Source organism: Trichosurus vulpecula, chromosome 1 (genome assembly GCF_011100635.1).
Source record: "Trichosurus vulpecula isolate mTriVul1 chromosome 1, mTriVul1.pri, whole genome shotgun sequence".
NCBI lineage: Eukaryota > Metazoa > Chordata > Mammalia > Diprotodontia > Phalangeridae > Trichosurus > Trichosurus vulpecula.
In genome coordinates, this window is record NC_050573.1 from 8757852 (window position 1) to 8772291 (window position 14440).

Sequence of the window (14440 nt, forward strand, 5' to 3'; positions counted from 1 at the left end):
CAGCGATGCTCTGAGATATGTACGGTGAAAGGATGATTGCCTCCATTTTGCAGCCAGGGAAACTGAGGCAGAGGAAACCGAGAGAACGGGGTCACTTATTCTTGCTCCCACAAATGGGAAAAGGAGCTATCGCAAGTGGCAGGGGCCCTGGGTTCGGAGTGAGAGGTCCCGGGTTGGAATCCTGCTCTGGGTGGCCTCCGTCAGGTTAGCTCCTCTTAGCTCTCAGCTGCTTTGTCTGTCCAATCAGCAGTGAGGCCGGAGGATCTCCAAGGCCCCTTCCAGCCCTAGCTGGGGAGCCCTGTTACAGGTGATGAAGTCCAGGGGCCGGCCGGTTGTCTGGGCTCCGAGACTTTGGCCCTTTCCATGGTAGCATCACACATGGTAGCGAACGGGCAAAGTGTGGCCTGCCCGGGGGCTTCCTCCGGGAAATTTGCAGAACACTTTGCGTTCTTTACCATAGCTAAGCCTCCCAACAACCAAGTAAAACAGAGACTACGGGCATTACTGTTACCGCCACTTTACCGGGCAGGAAACCGAGACCCAGAGAGGAGGAGAAACTCGTCCAGAATGTTGCAGAGTCAGGTTTAATGCTCTGTCCCCTCCTCCCCGGGGCTTCTTTTACTACAGGAGCAACTGTGGGGAAGTCCCACACTCAGTAAGAACCTGGGCAGCCGGGTGGCCCAGTGGGGGGGACGGAGGACTCGGAATCAGGAAGACCCTGGTTCAAATCCAGCCTCAGACACTTAAGAGCTGTGGGATCCCAGGCAAGTCATGTACCCTTTCTGGGCCTCAGTTTCCTCATCTGCACCTTCCTCACAGGGTTGTTGTCACAGGTCAAGTAATATACTGTTTACAAAGTGCTTTGGGGACACTACAGTTTGTCATTTAGTGTGTACTATGTGCCGGGCACTGTGCCATATCCTGGGGATACCGGTACAGAAATGAAAGAGTCCTTGCCTTCAAGGAACTTATAAACTAGCCAAGGGAGACAACATGGATACATATTCATTTCGATAAACATTTGTTAAGCACCTACTGTGTGCCTAGCACTGTGCTAAACTCTGGGGATACAAAAAGAGATAAAAGACAGTCCCTGCATGCAAGGAGTTTGTAGTCTAGCCAAGGGAGACAGCATAGATTCATATTCAATTCAATTCAGTAACATTTATTAAGTACCTACTATGTGCCAACCACTGTGCTAGGCTCTGGGGAAACAAAAAAAAAAGCAAAAGACAGTCCCTGCCCTCTGGGAACTTACAATCTAATGGGGGAGACAGCATACGCACAAATATTTAAAAAGCAGGCAATATACAGTATAAACAGGAGATATTTAAAAGAGAGAAAATGCTAGAATTTTGAAGAGTTAGGGAAGGCTTTCTGTAGAATGTATAATCTATCCGTCAACCAATAAATGCCTACTATGTGCCCAGAATTGGGCTAGAAAAAAAGGACTAATATGAAATAACTCCTGCCTTCAAGTAGCTCACAATATAGCCAGGGGACAACAGGAACATACGCAAATATACATGATCACTTAGTCGAACAACACGTATTTTAAAATGCCTACTATGTGCAGCCATTGTGCTAGGTGCTGGGAGCCCCCTCACATGCCTTGTAGTTTCTAAATCATTTTTCTTACACCAATGACACAAGCTAGGAAGTAGAAGTGTTGGCATCCTCTTTTTACAGATGAGGATGACTGGACCAAAGTTATACACCTAGACCAGGACAAAGCCACCTGGTCTTTGAGCCCAGCCCTGTCTCCACCTAAGGTGAAAACCAAGGGAGGTCACTGTCCTGGCCTCTGTTTCCCCACCGCCCTCTCCCTGGATGAGGTATCACCTAGTGCACAAGGTTTGCTTCTGGGGGCATGTTTTAGGAAGGAAAAAAGATAAGGAAAAATGAGTCCAGAGGAGGAGGACCAAGAAGGGTAAGGGGCAGGGAATTACTCAACCCCATTACAATTTAATTTAATCCCCAAGCATTTATTAAGTGCCTTTTAAACCCCTCAGCTTGGATCTAGGGGGAAAGGGAGTGGAAAGAGCCCTGAGTTTGGGGTCAAAGGTTCTGGGTTCAGATCCAGCCTCCACTGTCTGCTGTAACCTTGGGTGTGTAACTTACCGGGCCCCATCAATTCTTCCTCTGGACAATGGAAGGGCTGAACCTGACTGCCTCTGAGGCCCCTTCTATGTCTTGATCAAGGATTTGATCTATTGAGAGCTAAGACATAGGACCTGCTGTCAAGGGGGTTACAGTTTAATTTTATTTGGGGTGGGGGGAGATTCTGAGACTTGTACAAAAATAACTGAGTTATCCACTATGAAGCCACCGCTTTGTGGTGGATTTGTCTGAATCACTCAGGTAGGAAATGTCAGAGGTGGGGTTTAAATCAATCTACTGATAAACATTTATAAGTGCCCCCATGTGCCAGGTACTGTGCTAAGTGCCGGGGATACAAAGAGAGGCAAAAAACAGTTCCTGCCCTCAGGGAGCTTCTAACGGGGTTTGAATGCAAGTCCTCTGACTCCGAAAGGAATCTGATTTCCACCACATCATGCTGTCATTAGGAATCTGGAGGAAGACCACTTCTGAAGGACGGTGGGAGGTCTGAGCTGCAAGAGTCCTGTGTAGATCGCATCTGGAGTGCCACATTTTAGAAAGCATGATGACAAACCGGAGACCATCCAGAGGAGGCAACCAGATGGTGCAAACCTTGAGCTCATGCCATGAGAGGTTCACTTGAAGGGACTGGGCATGTTGAGCCTAAAGAAAAGTCTCAGGGGAGTCATGAGGGCTGTGTTCAAGTATCTGAAGGGCTGTTGTTTGGAAGAGGGATTACCCTGGCTTTGGTTGGCATCAGAATGGAGGACTAGGTAGAAGCAGCAAGCAGGTGGACTCCAGGATCGATTTTGGGTAAAGCTTCCTGGACATTAGAGCTGGCCCAAAGTCGGCTGACTGCCCAGGGAGGTGGTAGACCCCTCTTCAATAGAAGTCTTGAGCAGAGGCTGTGGGGTGTGTCCTGGAGGGCATTTTTGGCTAGGCGTGGGGCTGGAATAGATGCCTCTGGGATCCTCTCAATGCTGAGATTCTGATTCTGTTTGAGAGAGCGGTCCAGGGCCAGAAAGAGTCAATCTACTCCAAACCTCTCATTTTACAGAGAAGGCACAAGGAGGGAGGAACGTTGGGAGGAGAGGATGTACTCCAGAGATGAGGAGCCCAAAGACCTGTGGAGGGTCACTAGTGTGAAAATTGAACTCTCTGAGGATGATGGCAGGAGAGAAGGGTAGTGAGGCCACTCACAAACCACAGGTCAGAATCATTGAGGAATCGAGGTATGGCCAGAAGAACTCAGCTTGGGAAGGCTGGAGTGAACCGCAGGGGCACAGAGGCGGTTGGGTGATGGTGGAAGAGAAAGGCAGAGGTGGGGAACAAGGAGTCAGACAGCTCTGCCTGCAGGATGTGAGGGAGGAAGAGAGGGGAGAAGCAAATTCCAGACATAGAGAGGGCAGCTAGAATCTGGGGTCTTGCTGTGAGATCAGAGGGTCACAGGTATGAAAAGTGGAAGGTACGTCAGCAATCATGGAGTCCAACCCCTTCATTTGACAGATTGGGAAGTCGAGATTAAAAGACAGGGAAAGTCATCCAGTCAGTCAATGAGCATTTATTAAGTGCTTGCTGTATGCCAGAATGATCTGCACTGAAGGATCACACAAGTAGTAAGAGGCAGAGTCAGGATCTGAACCCAGCTCCTCAGACTCCTAAGCCTCAAGGCTGTCATTTGGAAGAGGGATCAGGCTGATTCTGGGTCTCTTCTTACCCTGTACTGTCTTGCAAAGCTTCATTCATGCAGAATGAAAACGCCCTTGTGAACGATGGAACAGGGGCTCCAAGGGGGTAGGGCAGGGACTGAGGAAGGGGTGAGATTTGGGAAGGCGGGGCAGTATGCAGATGGCTTGGAGTAGCAAACACGGATCAGGGGCTTAGAAGGGGAAGCGGAGGGTGAGGACTCAGCAGCCCCAGGTATTCCTGGCTGTGACAATATCCTGCTCCCCACAGAAGGTGGGTGGTCTGGGGCGGGGTCTGGATGGAGCTGGGGCTGGGAGTGATGGCCAGGGGCAGATGGGGCTTCCACCATCTGGTTCCCCAAAGGTGGAGCCTGGGTATTAGCTGAAGGTACTAGGGACATTTACCCCAGAGGAGAGATATGGGGAGACTTGGGAGTGGTCCTGTAGCATCTCATGGGCTGTTGTGTGGAAGATGGATTCACTGTGAATGTTTGACCCCCCAGAGACAAGATGGGGAGCAAAGCACAGACATCTCAGGCAGAGAGACTCTGGCTCAGTGGGAGTTAAAACAACTTACTAATAAGGAGACTGGTCCCAAGAGGATGGGCTGCCTTGGGAGGGAGGAGGTGAGATCCCCATCCTGGGAGGTCTCCAAGCAGAGTCTGGATGGCCCTTTGTCAGTGATGCTCAGAGGGACCTCCTGCCTGCCTGGCATATAGAAAGTGCCTTATAAATGCTCATTGGCTGACTGATGATGGGTTGGGATGGGTGGCATTCGAGACCTCTGCTCCATTACTGAGATTCTAGCACAGGAGGCAATATTTCCTGTTGGATTAATGCCTGTGACTCTTGGCACGTTCTAGACTCCGCAGATGTGGTGGAGAGTTTGGTGTGTCCAGTCTGGGCTCCTTCACATGGGCATCAGGCAATGGAGACAGCTAAGATTCCTGTGCAGTAGCGAAGGGGTCAGAACCTTCTTGGGGGTTGAGTCTCAGTTCTGAAAACAGGATTGTCCTGTGATCTTTGGGCTCCAGTGACTCCTTTGTAAAAAGAGGCTTCCAGCTCTCACCTTGTGTTCTACGGACTCAAGTGCCTTCTGGTGCTCAAGGCAGCTGGGGGAGGGGGACTGCAGTGCAGAGCCGGCTGGGCCTAGAGTCAGGAAAACCCAAGTTCAAATCCCACCTTAGACACTGGCTAGCTATGGGACCCTGGGCAAATCACTTAACCAGTATTTACCACAGTTTCCTCCACTGTGAAATGGGGATAGTAACAGTACTTACCTCCCAGGGTAATTGTGAGGATCAGATGAGATAGCTTTTGTAAAGCGTGGAAGACAGTATGCAGGAGGTGCTTAATAAATGCTTATTCCCTTCCCTTTCTCTTGTACTTACATTGTTGGTTCTAAAGATCCTGGATTGGACATTAGATGACATCTGAGTATCAGAAGATCTGGGATTGAGAGATGAAAGGGACCTCAAAGGTCACCTGGTCCAACCCGGAATTTGGGGCCGAGTGGTTAAATGACTGCCCCAGGGTCTCACAGCTAGCCAGCAGCTTCTCTGAGCCCAGAGCCAGTGTCCTTTCCTCTGCCCTCAATGATAGCTCAAGTTTATGGAATATGTTAAGGTTAATAAAATACATTACATCTGTTAACTGATTTAAACCTTGCAACAGCCCTGTGAGGTAAGCCATAGTCCTGGGGTCCTGGCCCCAGAGTTGGGAGGGACCTCTGTTCATCATGGAACTTTCGAGGATACCAGAGCAAGGGCAAAAATTCCCATTTTACAGATGAGAAAAACAGAGACTTAGGGATGCTTGGGATCCCTTTAGTGAAAGTCTTTGAGAATTTGCCTATAAAAAGAGAACTCCATGTCACATCAGCAGAGCTAATAAACTCAGCCCTTAATGTACTGATTTGTGGGTAACAAGTGAGACATTTCTGATTGTCCTTCCATGAATGAACATTAGCCTATATGGACTTTCTGGCTGAGGTTGGAATTAGAACCAGAAATATGGGGTAGCTGTTTTCTGATGTTTGAAGAGTTCCCACATGGGATGGGGAGGATCCTGGCTTTGCTCAGCCCCTGAGAGCAGAACCATGGGAGCCATGGGGAGAAATTACAGAGAGGTAGATGTAGGCTTTATACCTTTCCTAAGAATGAGAGCTGTCCAGAGTAGGAGGGGCTGTCTTGGGAGATAGTGAGCTCCCCCTCACTGGATATATTTAAACAAAATCAGGGATGTTGGAGGGGAGACTCTTGGTCAGACACTGGGTGGACTAGATGGCTGCTCCCCTCCAACTCTGAGGTGATGCCAGGATTCTTTTTTTGCCTAATATTTATTTTTTGTACTTTTAGTTTTCAACATTCACTTCCATAAGATTTTGAGTTCCAAATTTTCTCCCCATCCCTCCCCTCCCCCCACCCCAAGATGGTATGTAGTTTGATATAGGCTCTACATATACATTCATACTGAACCTATTTTCACTTTACTTATGTTGTAAAGAAGAATTAGAACCAATGGGAGAAACCACAAGAAAGAAGAAACAAACAAAAAGAGACAGAGAGCAAATAATGTGCTTCAATCTGCATTCTGACTCCATCCTTTTTCCTCTGGATGTGGACGGCATTTTCCATCACGAGTCTTTTGGAGTTGTCTTAGATCCTTGCATTGCTGAGAAAGCCGAGTCCATCAAAGTCAGTCATCAAACAGTGTGGCTGTTACTGTGTACAATGTTCTCCTGGTTCTGCTCACTTCACTCAGCATCAGCTCATTCAAGTCTTTCCAGATTTTTCTGAAGTCCACCTGCTCATCATTCCTTATGGATCAATAGTATTCCATTACATTCATATGCCACAACTTGTTCAGCTATTCACAAACTGATGGGCACCCCCTCAATTTCCAATTTTTTGCCACCACAAAAAGAGGTGCTATAAATATTTTTGTACATGTGGGTCCTTTTCCCACCTTTATGATCTCTTTGGGATACAGCCCTAGAAGTGGTATTGCAGGGTCAAAGGGTAGGCACAGTTTTATAGCCCTTTGGGCATAGTTCCAAATTGCTCTCCGGAATGGTTGGATCAGTTCACAACTCCACCAATAATGCAATAGGGTTCCAAATTTCCCATATCTTCTCCAGCATTTATAATCTTCCTGTTTTGTCTGGTTAGGCAATCTGAGAGGAGAGATGTGGTACCTCAGAGTTGTTTTGATTTGCATTTCTCCAATCAATAGTGATTTAGGGCATTTTTCATGTGACTGTAGACAGCTTTGATTTCTTCCTCTGAAAACTGCCTGTTCATACCCTTTGACCATTTATCCATTGGGTGATGCCATGATTCTTGAGGGGAGCCTGGAAGTCATTGTGTAGAATCTTTTACTCCTCACAAAATCCTCCCTGGAGTAGTAGAAACAGCTAAATCATTTCTACTCTTATCCTTAGTTTCCTTGTCTTTAAAATGGGGCTCCAGTCCTTAAGTGGCCTTCCTCATGGGGGTGTTGTGACCACACGGACATAAGCTAGCATGTGAGCCTCCAAGCTCTGTTTACATACCTGCAGGGCTGGGGAGCTTACTACCACGGGAGGCAGTCTCTTCTGAAGGGTACTGGATATTAACTGGTGTTCAGAAATTAGCTCAGTAGACACATCAAGCCTTAATACTGATATTCAAGGCCTCAGAATCCATGAGACAAACAGACAAATTCAACTGTCAGCACTGCCGGCAGGCATGGCTCTAATCACGTTGGCTTCCTATAGAGAAACCACAGGAGAAGGAGGGGGGAAGACAGTGGGAGTGGGAGGGAGGCCCAGAGGGGGATGCTCAGAGCAGAAATGGAGACATCCCATTCTGGGTGGTCAAAAAGGCAGCTGCTAGGAATGGGGAGACCTGGCTTCTGGCTTGGCTCTGTGGCAGACTGGCTGGGCGACCTCAGGCAAGTCAGAAACCATCTACACAATGAGCCAGTGGGTCAAGAAGGTCCCAGAGGATGCTTATGATGCTGGGATAGATCCCCTCTCATTGGCATCCTGGACTATGCCCTTCAGAGGCTAGATTTGGTCTCTGATGGGGATCTTTGGCCTCATCATGCTCTGAACCAGACTACCATACCACTACTGGTGATGTGCACATGATCCCTGGCTTTAGTAAATGAATACTCTAACTGTCCATCTATCTATGTCTATCACCTATATCTGTCTATCCATCCATCTTTCTACCTATCTATCCATCCATCTCTTCATCTTCATCTTTCTCTCTTTCTTTTTTCCTTTATCCTTTTCCTTCCTTCCTTTCTCTCTTTCTTTTTCTCTCTATCACTCTCTCTTTCTCCTCTCTGTCTCTCCTCTCCTCTCCTCTCCTCTCCTCTCTCTCCCCTCCTCTCCTTTCCTTGCCTCTCCTCTTTTCTCCTCTCTCTCTGTCTCTCTCCCTCTCTCCCTCTCTCTCTCTCTCTCTCTCTCTCTCTCTCTCTCTCTCTCTGTCTCTCTCCCTCTCTCTGTCTCTCTCTCTCTCTCTCTCTCTCTCTCTCTCTCTCTCTCTCTCCCCCTCCCCCCTCTCCATCTCCATCTCTGTCTCTGTATCTGGAGAGAAGGATCAGAGATACAGCAAGGGAGTAGGTCTGGACTTGGGGTCAGAAATCCTAGATGTGAGTCCTGGCTTAAGCACTTACTAAGGATTTACCTTTAGGGCATCACTTCCCTTCTCTGACTTTTTCTTCCTTGTAAAACAAGAGAGATGCCCTTAAGGATGCCATGCAGTAGAATGGAAAGACTTCTGGACTTGGAGTCAGGAAGACCTAAATTCAAATCACACCCGTGACACCTACTGGCTGTGTGATCCTGAGCATGTGATGGAAACTCTCTGATCTTTTATTTCTTGTCTGCACAAGGTGGGTATGAACACCTGCCTCACTGATCTGTTGTGAAGCTCCAAGGGCTTTGTGAATGTGAAAGCACCAGAGAGGCTGGCCATTATTACTATGGTAAGAGTGCTGTAATTCAGGGAAAGGAAAGGGAAGAACAGAAGAAGATGGCCCAGTGGGTGTGGACTCAGGCCCTGGGTGGAGCCCACTCTGGGTGAATCACTGGGCTCTCTGGATCTTAGTTCCTTCACCTGTATGTGCCCTCTGCTCCAGGGGTCCCCTTTCCACAAGGTGTCCTGGCTCTCCACTCAGAGAGTCCTCCTGGGAGCAGCTTCACTTCAAAGAGGGGAGTCAAGCTTTTCTCTCACTCTCTGCTCATGACACCCCCACCCTAGAGTAGAACTCCAGGGAGAATCTCTGTTACAAAGCCTAGGGATGTTAGGCTCAGTTGTACTGATGATGCCTTCTAGAAAGGGGGTTTAGTACCCAGCCAGAAAGGCAGAGCAACGGGGATTAGCCAAAGCCTGGAAGAGTCACCTCATAAAACACGTGTGAAGAGCCCATGATCAGCACCCATTACACAGCTGAGCAAGCTTTATGCTATTTACAATCATGGTAGCTACATAAGCTACTTTAAATACAGCCCTGGAGGGGGCCGTGCCAAGAAAGTTGTCACAGATCATAGCCCCTAAAGGACAAGGGAATTAGCCTCACAGCCCTGGGGCTGGGCACTTCCCTCGCTCTCACCCTGCCTTGTTCTGGGAGTGGCCCCATGCTGGTGGTGCCAGGGGGCTGGGTGATGGACACATCTGGGGATGTGGGATGGCTGGATGGAACAGGAAGGCCTATTATCCTTGCAGACCCCAGACCCTGCCTTGGGAGAAGGCTGATGTGATCGATCCTTTCTAGCAGCCATCCGTTGGCGTGGTTCAGAGATTAATAATGATAGTAAGAGCTGACATTTATACCAGACTTTAAGGTTTGCAAAGAACTTTACAGATGTTAGCTCAGCAGCAACCATGTGGGGTAAGTGATATTATTAACCCGATTTGACAAATAAAGCCAGTGAGTCACCTGGAGGTGACAGATGGGACTTACCCAGGATCACACAGCTACTAAGTGCAGGGGGAGGGATTCAAACCCAGGGCTTCCTGACTCTAAGATCCAGATCTAAGATTCCAGAGATCTCTCCATTAAAACCTGGCAATTAGTTTGCAAAGGCCCAGGCAAGAAGGGATGATTCCCCTAAATCAAGCAATCAATGAATAAGCATCGTTAAGGGTCTACCATATGCTGGGCACTGGAGATAAAAATAAAACAGAAAAGCCCCACAGAAAGTGAAAGGAAATGGTCCCTGCCCTCAGGGAGTGTCTATCATAACAACCCTGAGAGGTAAGTACTATTAAGTATTCTCTTTTTACAGTTGAAGAAACTGACTTGCCTAGGGTCACACAGCTAGGAAGTATCTGAGCGGGGCTTTGAACTCAGGCTTTCCTGACTCCAGACATGCACTCTATCCACTATGCCACCAGTTGGCTGAACTATAGAGTCCTAGAAAGGTAGATATATACATAATAAGACTGGAAAGCTAAGTGGAACCAGAGTGGGAAGGACTTTATATGCCAAAGAGAGGAGATATTTGATCCTGGGGTAACAGGCAGCCACCAGGATTTATTAAGTAGGAGGTGACATGTTTTCGAGCAAGAGAAGAAACATGACCAGTTGGGGATGATCACTAAGTCCCCCTTGGCTCTAGCAGGAGGCTACAGCTGGTTCTGGAGATCCTCTAAACCCTGGTAAAAGACATGGGGTTACTTGTTAAATGGATCCCTTGGCAGCCCTGGGTTCTGAGGAGCCCCAAGAGCACTGGATTTGGAATCAGGGTCCTGGGTTCAAATCCTAGTTCTTTTGCTTACCATCTGTAAGACCACTCCAGGACTCAATTTCCCCATCTGTAAAATGGAGGTGGATTAGATGACTTCCAATTCTAGATCTTTGACCCATGGCCAAAGGGCATCTTTTATCCCTTCATGCTTGCTTTTTGTGTCTCCTCTCATCCCCCTGCCTCAAGTCACCCGAGGAGCTGTTGGCAGGAGCCCTGGATACCAGACAATCAGCACTTCCTGTCCTGCAGGGCCTCAGCATGCCTGACAAGCATCGGGGCTGCCTCCTGACACCCAGACAGGAATTTATCATTTTTACTAGTTCATTAGCAGTCTCTGGCATCTCCTCCACCCTCAGGGGGTGGGGGGATGTTGGTGCCAGATTCCAGAGGAAGGAGGCCCTTGGTGCATAGCAATAAGGGGGTGTCTGGCCCATAGTTGGCCCTTTTCCTGGCACCTGCTCCCTCCAGGTTCTCCATTCTAGGTTTCTTACTTTTACAAAATAATAGAGAAAAAGCCATGTCTCTAGAACATGAAGGATTACAAAACCTTTCTCCATTGCAGCCTGGTGGGGAAGGCAGTGTGAGAATTATTACCTCCATTTTACAGACAGGGCCACTGAGGCTCATGGAGGTAGAAAGACATAGCACTGGTCAGGTGGCTAGTGAGTGTCAGACCCAGAACTCAAAGTCAGCTGCCCTGATACCCATCCATTTTTCTTTCTACTCTTCCTTTCTGGGAGGCAGAGGACTTGAGACCTGGTCCCAGTTCGGCCCCTCTGGGGTAACCTGGGGCCTCAGTTTCCCCATCTGCACATATAATCTATAAGGTCCTTTCCAGCCCAGTGTGCTCCCTTCTATGTAGCATAAGGACCCTTCTTTGGGGGATCATAGGCTCAATCAATTAATCAACAAGCATTTATTAAGCATCCACTGTGTGCCAGGTACTGTGCTAAGTGCTAACGATACAAAAAGGGCAAAAACCTCATCTTTGCTCTCAAGAAGCTTATATTCTAATGGAGGATGGAGCATCATATATGTATCAGAACATGTATGATGAATTCAGAGTGAGTATAGGGAAGATCATCCTGGAGGAGATGGCATTAGCCTCTGGAGGAGGGAGCACCAAACATGGCAGTTTACCTTTGATGCTGAAGGTAAGAGGGAGCCATGGAGGTTTATTGAGCAGGAATGTGATATCATCAGGTCTATAATTTAGAAAAATCCCTTTGACAATGGAGAAAAGGATGGTTTGGAGTGGAGAAGGACCCAAGGCAAGAAGACTGGTTAGGAGGATGCTGCTATAGTCCAGGGAAGAGGGTATGGGGGCTTGACTTGGAGTGAAGGCAGTTGTGTGAATGGAATGCAGAAAATAGAAAGCAAGCTAATTAGAGACAGTATCTGGGGTGCATGAGAGAGCGTCAGAGACTACATCCTAGGTGTGGAGGCTGAGGACAAGAAGGGCCCATCTAGAGGGGCCCAGGCAGTTGAGAAGGGAGGAGTCTAAGGGTATTGGGTCTGAAGACATTTCAAAGGTACTGAAGACATTTCAAAAATCACATGTGGCTTAGGAGAGAACACCTTCACCTGGCCCTGCTGTGGAGGCCCAGCCCACTGCTTGGAAAGCTTCTGGGATCCTGCTCTGGCCTGGAGGATGCTTCAGCCAGAAAGTGTAAACTCCTGCACCTAGAGGAGTTTCCAAGGAAGCTGAAGTACCACTTCCTGAGGATGTGATGGATGGGTCCCCTGAATACTCACCGAGGTCCCTTCCAGCTCACATGGCTGGGAGTCTGTGAATTGGATCACAAGGGAGTTGGATTGACCAGGGGACAAAGCTGAACCTCTACCAACCTCCTCACAGTATCCTGGGAAGGGCCTATGAGCCCCGGGAAGCCAACCACCTCATTATGTAGCAGCCTCAAGTGAGGCCTAAAGATGGTCGGTGATTTCCAAATGTCACACAGGGAGTAAGTGATGGTTCAGACTTGAACCCCCCAGACTGAATCCCTCCTAGCCTCAAGATGAGACCTCTTTGCAATATGGAAAGAGGCCTGGGCCTGGATCCCAGATTGAAGGATTACCTAGTCCAACTGCCTTATTTACAGATGGAGAAACTGAGGCACAGAAAGCCTCAGCTTACTGAAGATCACACAGAGCCAACATACAAAGCAAGGTACTCTAATTTCAGATGTGGCTTTTTGATGACTATATCTGTATTAGGAGTTCTAAGTATTTTCTCTTTCTTTCTTCCTTCCTTCCTTCCTTCCTTCCTTTCTTTTTTTCCATGACACTGCTATCTCTACCTACAAACCCTGCCTCCTTTTTTTTTCCTACGGGCCTCCTCCCCACCCCTACGTAGAAGCCCTCCTTTGTAATGAGCACAGTCAAGTAAAACAAATTCAGATGCTGCCTGAGTCTGAGACGCAGGCCTCCCTTTGCACTTCCCCTCTCTCGCCCCTTTGTTTCATCATTCATCTTCTGGAGTTGTGAGCAGTCATGGTCGGCATTCACCCTTCCCATTCTGGCTATCCTGTTTGACACGTGTTTCTGATGAGTATGAGCTGGGCCCTGTAACCTGCCCTCTCTGGACTCCAGTTTCTCCTGTGTAAAATGAGGGGCTTGGCAGAGAAGGCCCCCAAGGTCCCAGATCAGTGCCCTGTTATCTTTAGCTCGCCATACCCATCAGCAGCTTCCGGAGGCCACTGCCAAAGGTTCCAGTGAAGTTATATAGAGATGCTAATTAAAAGCTTTGTTTGAAGCTGTGTTTGATCATGTAAAACCCTCCATCGGAGTGGCCTCTCATTTTCTTTACAGAAACCTCCTCCTGGCCGGGGTCCAGGATACACCCCAGACAAGGTCCTTGACAGGCAGTGCATGGAGAATTAATCTCCATGGAGCCCAGCTCAGCCAGAATCCCCTTTCCTTCCCCCTGGAATTCTAGCAAGGGCCAGGTGGGCTGGGCAGAGACCCAGAAGAGAGGAGCTCAGAAGAAGGGAGGACTGGGGAGAGGGTCTTTGCCAATGCGGGATAGTGGTGGTGGTGATGTCTCTGCATACAGTGTCCTGGCTTTGGTTCCCAACTCTGCCACTGGCTAGTTGAAGGAAGAGACCCAGTTTTTGGGTTAGGTCAGAGGCCTGGCCACTCAATGTGACTTCTCTGGGCCTCAGTAAAATGAGACCTTTGGGCTAGATGAGGCCTCAGCTCCCTTCCAGCTTTTACATTTGCGATTCTAAGAATCTAGAACAGGGCACGTTAGAGCTGGGAGGAACCTGGCAGATCTACTAGTCCAAGCCTTCTTCTAGGCTGTCACTTTATAAATGAAAGGAACGTGGCCTAGAAGAGAGAAAGGACTTGTCCAAGGTCACACGATGAGTCAGGGACAATAGAAGGGCTCTGTTGGGCTGTCTCTGCCTTTCAGAACCCAGGGTTTTCCTGGCAGACAGGGAGTCCCCTGGTGGGCCTTGAGACAAGAAGGCAGTAAGAAGTGGGGGTGGGGAGGGAGGAGGAGGAGCTGGGGGATATTGGGTGAATAATCAACCAGCATTTCTGGAGCACCTGGTGTATGCCTGGCACTGTGTGATACTCTTAGACACACAAAGACAGGAACAAATGGGTCCCTGTCCCCAGGGAGCATGTATTCTAAAGAGGAGATACAACATGTTTCCAGATAAATGCATTCAGGATACACACAAAATAAACCCACTCAAGGTGGGGGAGGGAGTCACTAACAACTGGGGGAGACAGGCAAATTAACTGAGCTCTCTGAGACTCAGTTTACCCCTCCATAAAATCAGGATGTTGGTGCGATGTGTAAGAGCCTTCCTCGACCTGCATTTTTAAATCAACAGGCTTTGATTCTATAATCCTAAAATCTTCTGTCATATGAGGAAGCTGTCTTCTCAGCACTGACTCTTTG